Here is an 18009-nt window from a genome sequence, read left to right on the forward strand (position 1 = left end):
GATAGGCGCGCACACACAGAGAGGCACGCACACACACAGAGGCACAGAGGCACAGAGGCACGCACAAATTATAGTAGAGCAACTCATGAAAACGGCAGAAAGATTAAGACAATTAGAGGGAGTCAAGGTTCTACCACACAACCACTTTGCACCTCTTTCCTTTGAAAGGGCCTGAGTGTAAATCAATGAAAACCTGATTACGTTCCAAATGGTACCCTATGAGCTCCTCAAAAGTAGTGCACCATACAGGGAATAGGGTGCCATTTGGGAAGCACCCAGTGATGCACTCTCCTTTGACATGCCAATGAATGGTCAGGACATCGAGATGGGAGAACAATCCACAAGAACAACTCTAAAAGACATTTGAGCTTGACCTTGACAAACACTAGCCCCATCATTGTCTTCAGGAAGAGAGCGGCTCCCATGGTCAGCACATAAACTCTTGAGTAGTATTGAACATGAGGGTTAAGCCTCATGCTATCGTTTGCCAACGCTGCCACCGTTTCATTGGTTTTGTTCTCCAGGATTAATGATGTGTTCTGAGAGCAGATGAGAGCAACAAATCCCCATGAAGGAAACACACACAGGGCCGCCTCGGAAAAAACAGAATTTATATCTAATGAATGAGATAAATAAAACAAAGTCAGCTGAGTACTGAATCCAATATAGAATACATGAAAGAAGCAGCCATTCGAATGATGTCGCTATTCCAAACGCATTCTTCAAATTTGACATGGATGACAGCTTTGCAGCACAACTGTTTTTCGGTGGCTCGTCCCTTGTTTTTATTATGTTTACCGCGTTTCTTTTTTAATTACTCGTGTTAAGATTAATGTTCTCACTTTCCCCAATACAACTCAGTGATGCGCAGGAGTAGTGTTTCTTGTGGTAGACATAGCCTCTACAGTGTACTGAGACATCCCTCTCAAGGTAGGCGGAAGTTGCCCTTTGCCACTTTTTTTTCATTCTAATGTTTCTAATAAGGATTGGGGGTATGGTAATCTGACCCTAATTGGGTGTCTGTGTGTAAGGCCATCATTTTGATCGAGTGGATCATCATTTGAATCCAGTGGATGATCATTTGGATCCAGTGCAAAAAAAACAAAACAAACAAACAAAAAAACTCACCCCGCTGCCCTGGCGGATCCAGTAGCTCAGCCAACAGTTACTGAAGGCGATGCAGCCGGTGGTGAAGAGGAAGAGGTTGATGATGAAGGCACAAGGGCCTCCAGCTGCTTTGATGAAGGCCTTGTACACATCCCAGGCCACGGCGTCAGAGCCCTTCTCCTCCGCTTTCATGAGCTGGTCTGGAGAGTAAAGAGCAGGAAAGAAAGGCGGAAGGGAGGGAAGGAGGGAAGAAGAAAGAAAGGAATAAATTAAAAAAAGAGACCCATGTGAGTCATTTCCTTATTTCAAGCCAACTGTTTTGGATGGAACACATTAACACATTCTATCCATAGCGGTCGAGTCTCACCTTTCTGTTTCTCCATCGAAGGTCTGGCGACTTTAGCGACAATTGCGGTGGACTCAACCTTTTCCTCTCCCTCCTTCTCCTTATTTTTCAGGTTATTTTTCACCAGGTTCTAGGAAAGAAAGCCAGAGAGAGCTACAGCATAAGACCCCACAAATCCTGGCGAAGCCATAACAATGGCCAGTAAGTAATTTAAACAGACATCGGTGACAGGGTCTTTAGCGGTGCGACACCGGTAAATCAATGCACGCATAAATAATGAAAGGCCTTGTATGCGCTAACATTTCCCAGCCACCCGCTTGGCTTCTCCTGTCTCATGAATTATGCAGGATGGATGTATGATGTCATTGTGTAAAGAGGGATGACAAAGGTGTTTTTACATAAAGGAGAGCTGGAGCTGGAGTAGCCTGGTCCCAGATCAGTTTGTGCTGTCTTGCCAACTCATGTGCTGTCTTGCCAACTCAGACTAGCCTAGTCATAGATCTGTTAGTAAAACAGCACAAACAGATATGTGACCAGGCTAGTTGGACGTGCGCCGTGTGTTTGGCATTACCTTCTGCTGTACACTGTTTAAGGGGTGGCATAGTCACTGTCTCTTCCCATGAGCTGGTTGTGGGTGCCATGCTCTGCAATCTGCCCTTCCTTCATCAGAATCACGTCTTCACACTCTGCCAGGTACTGAGAGAGTGTCAACACCAGTGATATATGTGATTCTCCTGTTGCACAATGATCACTGAGCTACTGTATCTACAGTGGGGCAAAAATGTATTTAGTCAGCCACCAATTGTGCAAGTTCTCCCACTTAAAAAGATGAGGCCTGTAAATTTTCATCATAGGTACACTTCAACTATGACAGACAAAATGAGGGGACAAAAATCCAGAAAATCACATTGTAGGATTTTTAATGAATTTATTTGCAAATTATGGTGGAAAATAAGTATTTGGTCACCTACAAACAAACAAGATTTCTAGCTCTCACAGACCTGTAACTTCTTCTTTAAGAGGCTCCTCTGTCCTCCACTCGTTACCTGTATTAATGGCACCTGTTTGAACTTGTTATCAGTATAAAAGACACCTGTCCACAACCTCAAACAGTCACACTCCAAACTCCACTATGGCCAAGACCAAAGAGCTGTCAAAGGACACCATAAACAAACTTGTAGACCTGCACCAGGCTGGGCAGACTGAATCTGCAATAGGTAAGCAGCTTGGTTTGAAGAAATCAACTGTGGGAGCAATTATTAGGAAATGAAAGATATACAAGACCATTGATGATCTCCCTCGATCTGTGGCTCCACGCAAGATCTCACCCCGTGGGGTCAAAATGATCACAAGAACGGTGAGCAAAAATCCCAGAAATACACAGGGGGACCTAGTGAATGACCTGCAGAGAGCTGGGACCAAAGTAACAAACACCTACCATCAGTAACACACTACGCCGCCAGGGACTAAAATCCTGCAGTGCCAGATGTGTCCCCCTGCTTAAGCCAGTACATTTCCAGGCCCGTCTGAAGTTTGCTAGAGAGCATTTGGATGATCCAGAAGAAGATTGGAAGAATGTTGTATGGTCAGATGACACCAAAATATATATTTTTGGTAAAAACTCAACTCGTCGTGTTTGGAGGACAAAGAATGCTGAGTTGTATCCAAAGAACACCATACCCACTGTGAAGCACGGGGGTGGAAACATCATGCTATGGGGTTGTTTTTCTGCAAAGGGACCAGGACGACTGATCCGTGTAAAGGAAAGAATGAATGGGGCCAAGTATCGTGAGATTTTGAGTGAAAAACTCCTTCCATCAGCAAGGGCATTGAAGATGAAATGTGGCTGGGTCTTTCAGCATGACAATGATCCCAAACACACCGCCCGGGCAACGAAGGAGTGGCTTCGTAAGAAGCATTTCAAGGTCCTGGAGTGGCCTAGCCAGTCTCCAGATCTCAACCCCATAGAAAATCTTTGGAGGGAGTTGAAAGTCCGTGTTGCCCAGCAACAGCCCCAAAACATCACTGCTCTAGAGGAGATTTGCATGGAGGAATGGGCCAAAGCAACAGTGTGTGAAAACCTTGTGAAGACTTACAGAAAACGTTTGACCTCTGTCATTGCCAACAAAGGGTATATAACAAAGTATTGAGAAACTTTTGTTATTGACCAAATACTTATTTTCCACAATAATTTGCAAATAAATACATTTAAAATCCTACAATGTGATTTTCTGGATTTGTTTTCTCATTTTGTCTGTCATAGTTGAAGTGTACCTATGATGAAAATTACAGGCCTCTCTCATCTTTTTAAGTGGGAGAACTTGCACAATTGGTGGTTGACTAAATACTTTTTTGCCCCACTGTATATAGGAGAAAGCAAAGTCTAGATAGGGTTTTTCTCATTTCCTTTCACTAGTAGTCCTTTCAGACTAAGCATCCCAAAGATATACAAAAGAGACTAGCTAAGAAAGCCCATTCAGATCATTATACAGGAATAAAACCATATCCGATGATGTCGCCATATTACACAAGTCACTTATTTGCTGCAAATCATTCTGAATCTCACATTATTCAGATGATCAGTAGCTAATTTTACCTGAAGCTGCTGTGTGACAAAGATGGTCTTGCCCTTGGACACTGTGCGGATGGCGTTGTGAAAGAGCTGAGAGCCCACGTGGGTGTCCACGGCACTGAGAGGATCATCTGGGCGTAGAATGGGTCAATCGCTGTACAGGGCACGTGCCAGGCTTACCCGCTGGCGCTGCCCGCCACAGGTTGGCACCCCTCTCCCCGATCTAAAGTGAGAACATTGAGACAATGTTGACAAAATGTATCAAGGATTATTTCTCAATACATGGGCATCATAGGCCAGAACAGATAAGGACATAAAGATAGTTACATAAACACTTGTGTTTCCTCATAAAATACTACAGTGCTCCCCAAAACATTCCATCTATAAACGCATGTACTACTTACTAGCCTTGTACTAGGTCTATGCATTGTACAGTGTGGCCATAGTTCATATTGAGAGGATATCCAACAGAGAGATGTAATAGAGGTCTGATACATACCTCAGTCATATCCCCACAGGGCAGCTCTGTCAGATCAGGGATCAGGCAGCAGGCATCGAGCACAGAATTATACCTAATAAGGAAACACTGCCAAGGACATGAGTTAACATGAGAGGGAAACAGTCACTGTCGAGAGAAATGAGTAAGCCATGAGTTCGAAATGTCTTTGGCCCTTGTCAATGTGAAACTATCAAACTGTGACATCCAAATGTGGTTTGTCATGGACTACAGACAATTAGCTGTTGATTTTATATACACAAAATCAATCAATCTTACTTGTCTTCATCATATCCTTTTCCAAACAGGACGTTCTCTCTCAGTGAGTCGTTGAGGATCCAGGCCTGTTGAGCGACATACGCAAAGCCACCACTGGCTGCCACGTTGACCTCCAGCAGGGTCATCTGTTAAACACCAGGGATAAGACTCATGTTAAATACATACTAGAGGTAAAGCTGACCTGGGCCAAAAGTCAAATACTTTCAGGGAAATACTTGAGCAGCGTTTGACTTCCTTTTCCCAGTACAATGGAACCAATGGAATAGTCCCAAAAGTGTGAATTTCAGACTTAGTCAAACACACCTCAAATGCTTTCAAGTCTGGTTTGTAATGGAATCCCCCACTAAGCTGGTGATATTTGAAGGGCAATGATCTAGATCCTCACCTGTCCCAGTAGAGCAGACAGAAGCTCTTTCCACTCCCCACACCTCCACAGATTCCTACCAGCGTCCCCTGCAGATTAGAATGATACCAGTGATGTAATATTATGGATTTGTATTGAAATGTCCATTTCAAAGGAAAGAAGTGCAAAGTTGTAGTACAACCTTGACTCCCTATAATTGTCTATCCTTTCAGTCGCTCTCTTTCTTCCATGAGTTGAACTACTATATTTGAAAGTGCCTGCAGGCTAAATCCATTTTTCTGTCCAGTGCCAGTGTCTCAATGCTTTAGAGTGTGTTTGTAAATGAGCCGTTTAATTCTTGACGCACAGATCGATTCGATGCCGGGTCTTGTGCAGCGGCGGGCGGGTGGTGGAACTCTGGGTGGAGGAGATGGTGCTCTGGGGGCTCTCCTGTTCCATGTGGGTGAGGAGCTTTTGTCCGTTGGGACTCTCGTTGTTCCCCTTGACCTTCTCTGCAATGATATACAGGCTCAGTTTCTCCTTGCGCAGTACACGTCGCATCCCGCCTCTTTTCTTCTTGTGGACAGTGATGGCTTTGGTGGGAGCTTTGGCCTTCTCCCAAGCTAACGTGGCATCACGGAACTCCACAGAATTCATAGGGCTGTCCGTTTTGGCCATCACAACCTCTCGGTCCTCCATCAAAAAGAGTCTCTGTTGACACACACAGATATGATAAGATGGACATTGAAAATTTGCATGAGGAGCTGATTAATTAATATGTCCATTTTGAAGTGCTGACAACAGTCCTTGCTGACTGAACGCTAGCTGACTTCGTGCCACAATCATTCCCAATTTTTGTACAACGATCTCATCTGTCTTTTTTCTACCCGAAATCGGTTGACTGCCACAAAACCCTCTGATAAAGCTCTTACAGCCAAGAGCGTGACCTTGAGGGCAAAGGTCATTGAGTTGAAGACTGACAACAGTGAAGGCCTGAAAGGTGAGGAGGGGTCCAGCAAAGTTCATTTAGTGCAATTCCACCTCTTTAAAAGCTACCGGTAGCTATTCGAAGCAATGAAAAGAGCACTCAGTTCCTGAAAAAGCACTTAATTCTTTAAAAGCTATTGACAGAGGGGCTTACCTGGGCTGCAGTGAGGTCATAACCCAAGGCCACGTGTAGAGTGAATGTGCAGACACTGGAAGTCACCACGAATATGGGAGCCACGCCCACTGTGAGGCTCTGAACATAACCAGCCCTCTCCAATATCCCCCTCTCCTCTGAACACACACACACAGAGAGAGAGAGAGAGAGAGAGAGAGAGAGAGAGAGAGAGAGAGAGAGAGAGAGAGAGAGAGAGAGATTGTATTACCACTAGAGTCTTTCAGGAACTTAGTCTGACACTGTACATTTTGTATTCATCCTCAAACAACATTAGAGACACACTTACAGACATGGATAGAAATAAAAGAGACATGGTGGGCCTCGGGGCCATAAATGGTATAAAATGTACTTTTAAAATTGTGGGCCATTGGCAGCTGTCCAAGTCAAGTGCCCGTCTTGCCCTCCTTGTGTTCATGTATGTGTACATCTCCCAAATGTACAGTACCTTGTCAAAGGTTTTGACACCTACTCATTCAAGGGTTTTTCTATATTTTTAGTATTTTCTACATTGCAGAATAATAGTGAAGACATCAAAACTATGAAATAACACATATGGAATCATGTAGTAACCAAAAAAAGTGTTAAACAAACTCTTCAAAGTAGCCACCCTTTGCCTTGACAGCTTTGCACACCCTTGGCTCTCAACCAGTGTCACCTGGAATGCTTTTCAAACAGCCTTGAAGGAGTTCCCACATATGCTGAGCACTTGTTGGCTGCCTTTCCTTCACTCTGAGGTCCAACTCATCCCAAACCATCTTGACTGGGTTGAGGTCGGGTGATTGTGGAGGACAGGTCATCTGATGCAGCACTCCATCACTCTCCTTCTTGGTCAAATAGCCTTTCACAACAAATGATAGTGGGACTAAGTGCAAATCAGATGGGATGGCGTGTCGCTGCAGAATGCTGTGGTAGCCATGCTGGTTATGTGTGCCATTAATTCTAAATAAATCACAGACAGCAGCACCAGCAAAGAACCCCCACACCATCCCACCTCCTCCTCCATGCGTCACAGTGGGAATCGCACATGTGGAGATCATCCGTTCACCTATCCTGCGTCTCACAAAGACATGGCAAAAAAAAAACAAGTGCTCATCCACCTGTCAAATGTCTATTGCCTGTGTTTCTTGGCCCAAGCAAGTCTCTTATTATTATTTGTGTCCTTTAGTAGTGGTCTCTTTGCAGCAATTTGACCATGAAGGCCTGATTCACGCAGTCTCCTCTGAACAGTTGATGTTGAGATATGTCTGTTACTTGAACTCTGTGAAGCATTGAAGCATTTATTTGGGCTGCAATTTCTGAGGCTGGTTACTCTAATGAACTTATCCTCTGCAGCAAAGGTAACTCTGGGTCTTCCATTCCTGTGGCGGTCCTCATGAGTGCCAGTTTCATCATAGCGCTTAATGGTTTTTGCGACTGCACTTGAAGAAACCTTCAAAGTTCTTAATATGTTCCGTATTGACTGACCTTCATGTCTTAAAGTAATGCTGGACTGTTGTTTCTCTTTGCTTATTTGAGCTGTTCTTGCCATAATATGGACTTAGTTTTTTACCAAATAGAGCTATCTTCTGTATACCTCCCCCACTTTGTCACAACACAACTAATTTGCTCAAACGCATTAAGGAGGAAAGAAATTCTACAAATTAACTTTTGGGAAGGGACACCTGTTAACTGAAATGCCTTCCAGGTGACTACCTCATGAAGCGGGTTGAGAGAATGCCAAGAGTATGCAAAGCTGCCATCAAGGCAAAGGGTAGCTATTTGAAGAATCTCAAATGGGGGGTGTGGGGGGGGGTGCCTTAATCGGCATCCGTGTCTTCGGTGCCCAGAGAACAGTGGGTTTGGAGCCTTGCTCAGGGGGCAGAATGACAGATTTGTACTTTTTTTACCTTGTCAGCTCAGAGATTCAATCCAGCAACCTTCCACTTACTGGCCCAATGCTCTAACCACTAGGCTACCTGCCGTCTATTTTTATCAGCAGGTGTAATATGGATGTCAATTAACAATAACTAATGAAAATAATGATATCACAACTCTTGATATTAAACAACTGATGTCTCTTAAGATGAACGTCCAATTAATCATCATAATAATAGGTATGATTATTATCATCATCATCATCATCCAAACGGTCGACTGATATGAGGATGAGTCCCACCTGTCTAATTACAATCATGTTTAAAAGCACAACACTTCTTATCAACAATGTAAGGAAGAGCCTCGTGAGAAATGGCCCCCTCTAATTCTTCAATCTCCTCTAAGTGGAACAACCCTCTGCAGATCTTTAGGTATCAAAGAGCTTTAAACACTTTTTTAAATAACCTTGGGGCGCAGGGATTAATTCAGGGCTTGCGTAATGCTGGAGGACAGGGAGGGAATCTAAGCCAATGGAATCTAATGGGAACGGAGTTGCATCAATTGCGGGGATGAGTCTAATTTGAATTGATGATTGGAGGATTTAATGAAACTAATGTGTTTCAGGTAATGGATTGAATTTATTGGACTGACTGGAATTGAATTGGCCTAACCGAGAGGAAAATTTCAATATTAGTAAAATTAAGGAGGTACAAATAGAAGAGGCACATTCTCAGTTTGAAATAATTACCTTAATCCAGATGCAAAACAGGAAGTGAGTTACTTATTATGATTTTTGCTGAGTCACAGGCCCCGTGCCATAAACGTGATGACTCGGGCCTTGTGTTTTTCCTGACCAAGTGACCTGACCAAAAAATAAATGAAATACAAGCTGTGTGTGCGTGTGCAACCAGTCACTCACTGTGGATGTTCTGAGCGAAAGCGTTTTCCCAGCAGTACATCTTGATTAACTTGATACAGACTAGGATCTCATTCATGAGTCTCGAGCGCCGGTCAGTCACTACCACACACTTCTTACGGAAATACGCTGTGAGATGAGACGCCAGCATCTTTCATGGATGGAGAGAAGAAGGAACAGAGGAAAATTTGAAAGCAGACAGTCTATATCCCAAATAGCACCCTATTCCCTAGTGCACTACTTTTGACCAGAGCCTCATGGGAATCAGCTGTTCGGCAGGGTTACTGCAGGGAACAGACTATAAACAGCTTCCACATCAATACAAAAGGTCCCCAACAGGCCGTCTTCAGGCAGTCTTCAGACTGAAGCTCATGAGGGACAACACCAAAGTCAACAGGAGATTGGGAGGAAGGCAGGAGGAGAGTTTTGGGGGAGGAGATTTAGAAAGTTAAAGGGAACAAACAGGTTGTGTAGGTTGTGTAGCTCAGTTGGTAGAGCATGGCGCTTGTAACGCCAGGGTAGTGGGTTCGATTCCCGGGACCACCCATACGTAGAATGTATGCACACATGACTGTAAGTCGCTTTGGATAAAAGCGTCTGCTAAATGGCATATATTATAAAGAATAACAGTCTAAAGTGAAGTACTTTCACTTTAGTTTTTACAGTTATTGGAAAATGTATGACTAATACCATAAACAGGAAAGACAATTCATGAATTACTAAGTGCTGAGAGTGAGAATTTCAGAGTAATCATGCTCCAAGTAACATTTCTGGGGTAACTGCTGGCAAAATAATGGTGTTTATCTTTTCAGTGGACAATATTTTCAGTCACTAAACCTTATACGTATGTTACAACTGTATGAAGCTAAGGTGAGTGGTGAGTGTAACTGTCCTTTCAATATCAGTTCAGATTTTCCTATTAGCACTTTCATAGGGTGTGCATTCCTTTGTTAGTATGTGGATAACCTACTACCATAGTAGGGTAGAAGAAGATGAAGACGGCTGATCCAACCAGTGCAGTGGGTCCCAGGAAGTAAGTGGTGTAGGATAGACCAAGGATACCCACAAGTGGACCCCCGGCTAGCAGACAGCCCACTGAGACTGCCTCGTATACCTGCTGGCCATCGCTGGAGCAGATGTTGATCAGCTGTAGGGAGGGACATTGACGCAGAATAATAGGAGAACACATTGAAACAGACCATGTACTTGACAAAGACATAGTCAGTCAAAGAAGATAACTAAATTAACTCACAGGAAGTGAAAATGCTGCAATGAGAATAAGCTGACATGAGATTTGAACCCAAACTATTTCAATAGTAGTGCATGGCTTTGAAATAAGACAAAAGGCTGAGACGTTGGCACAATACAAAATTATACTTTGCAAGAGTTTTTATTTTACCTTTATTTAACTTGGCAAGTCAATTAAGAACAAATTCTTATTTTCAATGATGGCCTAGGAACAGTGGGTTAACTGCCTGTTCAGGGGCAGAATGACAGATTTGTACATTTTCAGCATGGGGGTTTGAACGTGCAACCTTCCGGTTACTAGTCCAATGCTCTAACCACTAGGCTACCCTGCAGTGTGTGGGATTTTTTTTAATTGTTACTTTTGTTTCATGAAACTGATACAATGAAACTATTTGTTATCTGAGATACACCTGCAATGTAACCACGAGAAGTGCAAGTGCATTTCTCAGAAAGTCCAGGACCCAGTTGCACAGGGCGGGGTCGAGACCCAGGGTCTCAAGCTTAATGATGAGTTTGGAGGGTACTATGGTGTTGAATGCTGAGTCAATGAACAGCATTCTTACATAGGTATTCCTCTTGTCCAGATGGGATAGGGCAGTGTGCAGGAGTGAGTGCTACGGGGCGATAGTCAGTAAGTTCAGTTACCTTAGCTTTCTTGGGAACAGGAACAATAGTGGCCATCTTGAAGCATGTGGGGACAGCAGACTGGGATAGGGATTGATTGAATATGTCCGTAAACACACCAGCCAGCTGGTCTGTGCATGCTCTGAGGTTGCGGCTAGGGATGCCGTCTGGGCCAGCAGCCTTGCGAAGGTTAACACGTTTAAATGTTTTATTCACGTTGGCCGTGTCGGTGGCACTGAATTGTCATCAAAGAGGGCAAAGAAGTTGTTTAATTTGTCTGGGAACAAGACGTCGATGTCCACAACGGAGCTGGTTTTCATTTTGTAATCCGTGATTGTCTGTAGACCATGCCACATACATCTCGTGTTTGAGCCGTTGAATTGCGACTCTACTTTGTCGATACTGACGCTTTGCTTGTTTGATTGCCTTGTGGAAAGAATAAATGCACTGTTTGTATTCGGTCATGTTTCCAGTCGCTTTGCCATGATTAAATGCTGTGGTTCACGCTTTCAGTTTTGAGCGAATGTTGCCATCAATCCACGGTTTCTGGTTAGGGAAGGTTTTTATAGTCACAGTGGGTACAACATCTCCAATGCACTTCCTAATAAACTCACTCACCGAGTCAGCGTATACGATGTTATTGTCTGAAGCTACCCGGAACATATCCCAGTCCACGTGATCGAATCAATCTTGAAGTGTGGAATTCGATTGGTCAGACCAGTGTTGCATAGACCTAAGCACAGGCACTTCCTGTTTTAGTTTCTGCCTATAGGGGGGGAGCAACAAGATGGAGTCATGGTCATATTTGCTGAAGAGAGGATGGGGGAGGGCCTTGTATGCATCGCGGAAGTTAGAGTAGCACTGGTCCAGTGTTTTGCTCGAGCAGGTACGACAATCAACATGCTGGTAGAATTTACGTAGCCTTGTTCTCAAATTGGCTTTGTTAAAATCCCCAGCTACAATAAATGCTGCCTCAGGATATATGGTTTCTAGTTTACATAGAGTCCAGTGAAGTTCTTTCAGGACCGTCGAGGTATCTGCTTGGGGAGGGATATACACGGCTGTGACTATAATTGAAGAAAATTATCTTGGGAGATAATGCGGTCGGCATTTGATTGTAAGGAATTCTAGGTCAGGTGAACAAACGGACTTGAGTTCCTGTATGTTGTTATGATTACACCATGAGTCGCATATCATGAGGCATACACCCCCGCCCTTCTTCTTATCAAAGAGATGTTTGTTTCTGTCGGTGCGACGCATGAAGAAACACGGTGGCTATACCGACTCTGACAACATATCCCGAGCGAGCCATGTTTCCATGAAACAGATAATGTTACAATCTGATGTCTCTGTGGAAGGCAACCCGTGCCCTAATTTCGTCCACCTTGTTGTCTAGAGACTGGACATTGGCGAGTAATATGCTCGGAAGCGGTTGATGGTGTGCTCGCCTTCTGACCAGGAGTCTGCTCCATCTGCCTCTCCTGCGGCGACGATGTTATTTTGGCTCGGCCTCTGGGATTAGACTCAATGTCCAGGGTGGAGGTCCGAACAAAGGATATGATTTGGGAAAGTCGTATTAATACATTAAAAAAACAAATTACTGCAAAGGACTTGAAGCGAGGTGACCATCTGTCGGCGCAATCTTGATTTGGTCCGCCGTCACACAAACACCCTGTTCCCAGATCTGTTTGGGACCAGGCATGACAATGAACAGAGAAGTTGGCTATACAGCCAAATTGATCTGGGATCTGGGACTGATGTCTTTGGTGCTGCGAAGGCAGAGGATCTTGTGAAAGGCGAATGTGAGCGCTGCGGTGTGGTAATTGACAGCCCACATGAGCACCAGGGACCAGGAGCGCATCAGCTCCATCAAGAAGATCCCCGCCACCAGGGAGAGGCCGTAGGGCAGCCAGCCCTCCACACTCTGAGAATACTCTAGCAGGGCATGGACCAGGAGTGCCTGGGATTGGGAATACTGGTGAAGGTGGGAAAAGGGGGAGGTAAGAAAGGAGGAGGAGAGGGTGGATGAGAGAGAGTGAGCAAAAGAGTTAGCATTTTGAGGCAGAAGTAAAAAATGTTCGAGGACATCAAAGGTAGAGTGAACTGGAGAATGTATTATGACTGAATTGAAAAGATAGGCACAGTCTAAAATATTGACAGTGAGATTACCAGTGCGCACTATAGTCCAATCTATGCCAAATAAATCTATACAGTAGGCCTACATAGCACCCAGACAGGAATGTGAGACAAACAAGTAATTGTGTAACTAGTAAATCCAGTTAACGCTATTAGAGGGGAATGAGGAAAGCTGCTAGCACGTATCACACCATACGTAGCCCTAGCATGACATTCAAATAAACAGCTAGAAGTGGTGGAAACAAAACATCCACTCAATAATATCGCAGTTGGGGAACTCAAAACTTAAATGCCTGTCATCTGAAATGTAATTTAATATGGCTGTAATAAGCGCCCGCATTGTACTGCACTATCAGCACTTTTGCGTTTCACTGCCGGGCGATGCGAATTTGGGGTATTTCAGTTAGGAGGAGGGGGGAAATTAAGCCCAAAGCGTGGCAGTTGGAAAATAACTGTATATTTCTGGGCCAAAGTGCGACCATGGTACACACTGGCTAATCTGGAAGATTAATATGGGTTTCACCATCGAAGGCTTTGTAATCTTCTGCTATGTTTTCAGAAATATTTTCAGACTTGTGTGAAATGGGATAGTACTTCCCAGAGTACCTCCCAAAAGGCACCCTATTCCCTGCAGAGTGCACTACTTTTTACCAAATTCCTACGGGTCCTGGACAAAAGTAGTGCACTACATTGGGAATAGGGCATTATTTGGAACGCATCTCCAATTTCTGAGCCAGCATGAAGGCCGAATGAGGACTGCCAATGTTAGGTGAATCAGCAGAAAAGAAAGAAAGCAGATTTGAAGTGTAATTTCAGGCCCCACAAAGCCGGTGACCATGGTGATATGAGGAGGGAGAAGATGGCGACCAGCATGCGGGTCTGGCAAAACCTCCAGAAGACACGGGATAGGGATGCCTCTTCTTCCCCCTTCTGTTTCAGCTCATCATGCCACAGGCTCTCCAGTCTGACCGTAGGGTAAGAGTAAGAGTGAGAGAGAGTGAGAGAGAGATTAAGATGAAGAAATTTGAGACCACTGACTCAGCAATAGTTGCTCTTGATCACAGATCTAGAATCAAATTAGCCTTCACCCAGTCCTAGCCTTTTCCTATTCGAGGGATGACAAAAACACCCGACCCTGTATCAATGGTTACGGAAAACTTACACCTACTCTGTATAATCATTTACATTAGCTTCTTGAAACAATCCATGTAAGCGTATTGTAAACCAAGATAGGCATGATACAGAAAGTCAATGGTAGACCTACAGTATATCTTTACAAATTAGTATGCACTACGCAGACATACAGTAGGTGAGGTGATACATCAGCTAATATTATGTTGGTGATTGAAATTAGCATTTTTGGAGTACAAATTATAATCTTTACACAAACGCACATTTCATACCAGTATTTTACACTAAAATAGACTCATTATGTGGAAAACCATTGCCAAAGAACTGTAGATCACTTAATTTTTTTTTTTTTTTTTGTAAATCAAAGCAACTTCAAGATTAGACTTCTAATAAAAATCACTACATAAAATAAATCCATTATTATTAAACGTCGTGGTTCAGCTTAATGACAGTAACAGGCAACGAGCCCAATGGGAGGTGAGAATGGATGGCACGTAGGATAATCGCAGTGTGAGCAATACACGCCAACATGCTAAATATGTGCTAATGCACTTTTCTTTACCACCATGTAAATCCCCATGAAGAAGGAAAAGGCCTTAATGACTAAATGGATCACTCCTAATGGCTTGAAAAGAGAGAGAAGGAGCAGCTGCCGCATCTAATTTATGTCTTAATGGGTTTATTAAAAACGTATCAGAGATATAAAGTGCATTAACCCGACCACGTGCTCCCGCAGGCTGATAATTACTACTTTAATTCACATTACCTGCAACCTGAGTGAGACTTTACAATTAACACAATTCAGCAGTCTCTGCAGAGCGAGTTTTGCAGGAAATGAAACATTCAAAGTTTAGTATAAATAATATATCTCCTTTTGGAGTTTTTGGTTTGAACTGATATCAATGGTCTATACACCAAGCAGTTTAATTTCGAGAGAAGCCTTTTGGAGTTTTCAATCCTGTAAAATGCCCCGAAAGATAGTGATTCTACAAGCAAATTAAATCCAGTTCACTGTCTGTAATTTTGAAAACAGTCGTCAAGTAGGATTGCACTATGGAGTGTAATTGCACATAAAGCAACTATTAAACAACTACAAAAAAACGCTAACTTAACAATACCCCCCAAAAATGTTAATGTAGTGCTGCAAGATGTAGGCCTAATTGCCACATTTTATACCAGCAAGCCTAACAATAAACGTGCCTAAGAAAACAAATGTGGTGACTGAATGCAGCTAGTGGATAGCCTGCTGGTGTTTCATTGATAGCACCTGTCAACTCTCCCAGGGGGCTCTCTGGCTTCTCTCCGGTCCCCCCATCTGTGGGAGTTGTGTTGCATAAGTGTTCTAGCCATTTAAACACAAAGTTAAACCCTCCTCCACTCTACCTCTTCTTTTCAGACGCAGCACACACATACAATGCATGTGGCCGTTTTCAGGGCCACGTTTGGCCCCAGGCTAGGGACACACTTCTTATGCGTCCCTCCCCTATAGCATGTTATACGCCTAGCTGACAGGAATTTCTGCTTTTGATCAAGATGTGGAAGTCATGTCGAAAATGAGCCACAAATGCTCCACCAGTTAATATGTCCATCTTTTGTTAATTCCTTCCATCCATCAATCTACTCATGATTAATAACAGATTCACCTCCATAAGGGTGAGGACACAAGCCATGAGCAGGAAGGATTGCTTGAGGTGATTTTGGCAGCTAACAAATAAGAGGTGTGTCTCCAGTCAAAGCGAGACATGGCTGAGACAGGCTGTCCCGAGGCGAGGATGAGGGTTAATGACATAACCGCTCTCTCTGTAGGCAGGACTGAGCAGAGCTAGTCCCTGCTAACTCTAAAAACACCCTAATCCCAGGCTATTAATACAATCTTCCCTACCGCCAGATCTCTATGGAGACAGGATGTTCATCATTCAGTCAATCAACCCCTGTGGAGGGTGACTCTTGGAAATCAAGGAAATACCACATTAGGCAACTGCAAAGGTCCACTCAGCAATTATCCACAATGCACCTGGCTGTTAAACCTCGGCCGCACTTCTGTTTTCTAGGCCTACCGTCTGTATTTGTCCAATGTTATTTGAACATTGGTTGGTTTAACTGCAAAGGGACAGGAAATGTGATTCATTGAATGTTTGCTGAAGGGGAAAACATTGAGTTCCTTGAATGAATGTTGAAGAGGAAAACAATAACCCTGTTGAACTTATGGACAGTGGGTGCTTAGGGATTGATGTTTGACAATAGTCTCACCCGTGGCAGTTGTATTCAGAGCTCTTGTGGCAGGACAGGCCCCATACATTTTCTATGGAGAGGCTGGATGTCTTGTGGGCCCTCAGAGCGAGTGGGGTGAGCCAGTGCAGAATCATGAAGGACAAGAGGCCAGAATTGTCGACTGGGTGCTGGTGCCTGTGAGAAAGACAGTAAAAATCGAGGCATGATTTGGGTGTTAGAGAGAGAGAGACAGAGTGCAAGAAAGAGCGACAGCAAGAAAATAAGAAAGAGGCCCTGAACCTTCACTGACTCGGCAAAGTGGAAAAATGAATCACGAACAGCCGTTGTTCGAACAGCAGTTTGCAGACACTTCATAGAATTCTTGGAACGCAGTGGAAAAAAATTGGCATTCAAATGCAGAGCCATCTGTTAGGGATTCTCTTAAATGGCACCCTTTTCCCTTCACAGTGCACTAATGTTGACCAGGACTAATAGGACTCTGGTCAAAAGTAGCGTACTATGAAGGGAATAAGGTGTCATTACACACAACTCAGCAGGGCACACTGTCTCTTTAGTCTCAACATTGCAGTATTGCAGATTAGGAGCTGAGTAAAGGCCCTAAAAAGGAGGATGCTTACTTGTGTGTTATCCTGAAGGGATTCATTATCTGCAGGCTGTGACTGTAGCGGCCAGATCTCCGCCTGGGACTGGTCCTCGCCACCCTCTGACCTTTCTCTTCATCAGGGTCAGGTAATGTTGGGGTTGCGGGGGAGGTCAGGGGCAAGCCTTCCACCTGGCCAGCTGCTTCTAGGGAATCAGGGAACATGGCTGCCCTTCTGTAGAGGGGAAAGGCAAACACAAAGGTTAGTTGACATGTAAAAGTGTTCGAACTGGACCTTTCTGTGGGAATGTGGGTTGAATTATGGTAATAATACTAATTTATTACAGTTTATTACAGTTGTAAAGTGCTTTTCATTTTACAGAATAATCTCTTTTTTTTTTTTTAATTAAGAATTGACAGGTAAAAAGGGCAACTGACACAAAGAACACAGCTGACACTACAAGGAAAAAATAACACCAAGGAGCACAGCTATCAACAGAAAGCCTTCCTAAAGAGAAAGGTCATTAGGCCCATTTTAAAGGAGCCCATAGTCTGTGCTTATTTCAGGTTGTCCGGGAGGGCATTCCAGGGGATGGGTGCAGTCGAGCTGGAAGGAGTGGAGGTTGGTCCTGGGTGCTTGGGGGAGCAGGCTGTCGCTTGACCTGAGTGTGGGGTTATGGAGGGAGAGCAGTTCTTTGAGATAAGGAAGGGCATTGTCATGAATGGAAAGTCAGCAGGAGGGTTTTGAATTCAAACCAGAAAGAGAGGGCGAGCCAGAGCAGAGATGCCAGGATGGGGGTGATATGATGGTGTTTCCTCACTCGCATCCAGGATCCTGGCAGCACTGTTCAGAATGTATTAGAGCTTCTGGAGACTCCTGCCAGGGATCCCGATGAAGAGTGCATTGCATCATTCCAGCCTTGAGGAGATAAAGGCATGGATTAGCTTCTCTGCATCAGACTTTTTTTATATGTACAGAGACA

The 18009-nt window shown here is 44.0% G+C and overlaps 1 pseudogene; it reads right to left on the minus strand.

The window, feature by feature from the left end:
* Positions 1 to 17251, minus strand: part of LOC118363652 (ATP-binding cassette sub-family C member 5-like) — a 40120-nt pseudogene extending 22869 nt beyond the window's left edge.
* Positions 17252 to 18009: the final 758 nt, after the last annotated feature.

The sequence above is a fragment of the Oncorhynchus keta genome, chromosome 30, assembly GCF_023373465.1.
Source record: "Oncorhynchus keta strain PuntledgeMale-10-30-2019 chromosome 30, Oket_V2, whole genome shotgun sequence".
NCBI lineage: Eukaryota > Metazoa > Chordata > Actinopteri > Salmoniformes > Salmonidae > Oncorhynchus > Oncorhynchus keta.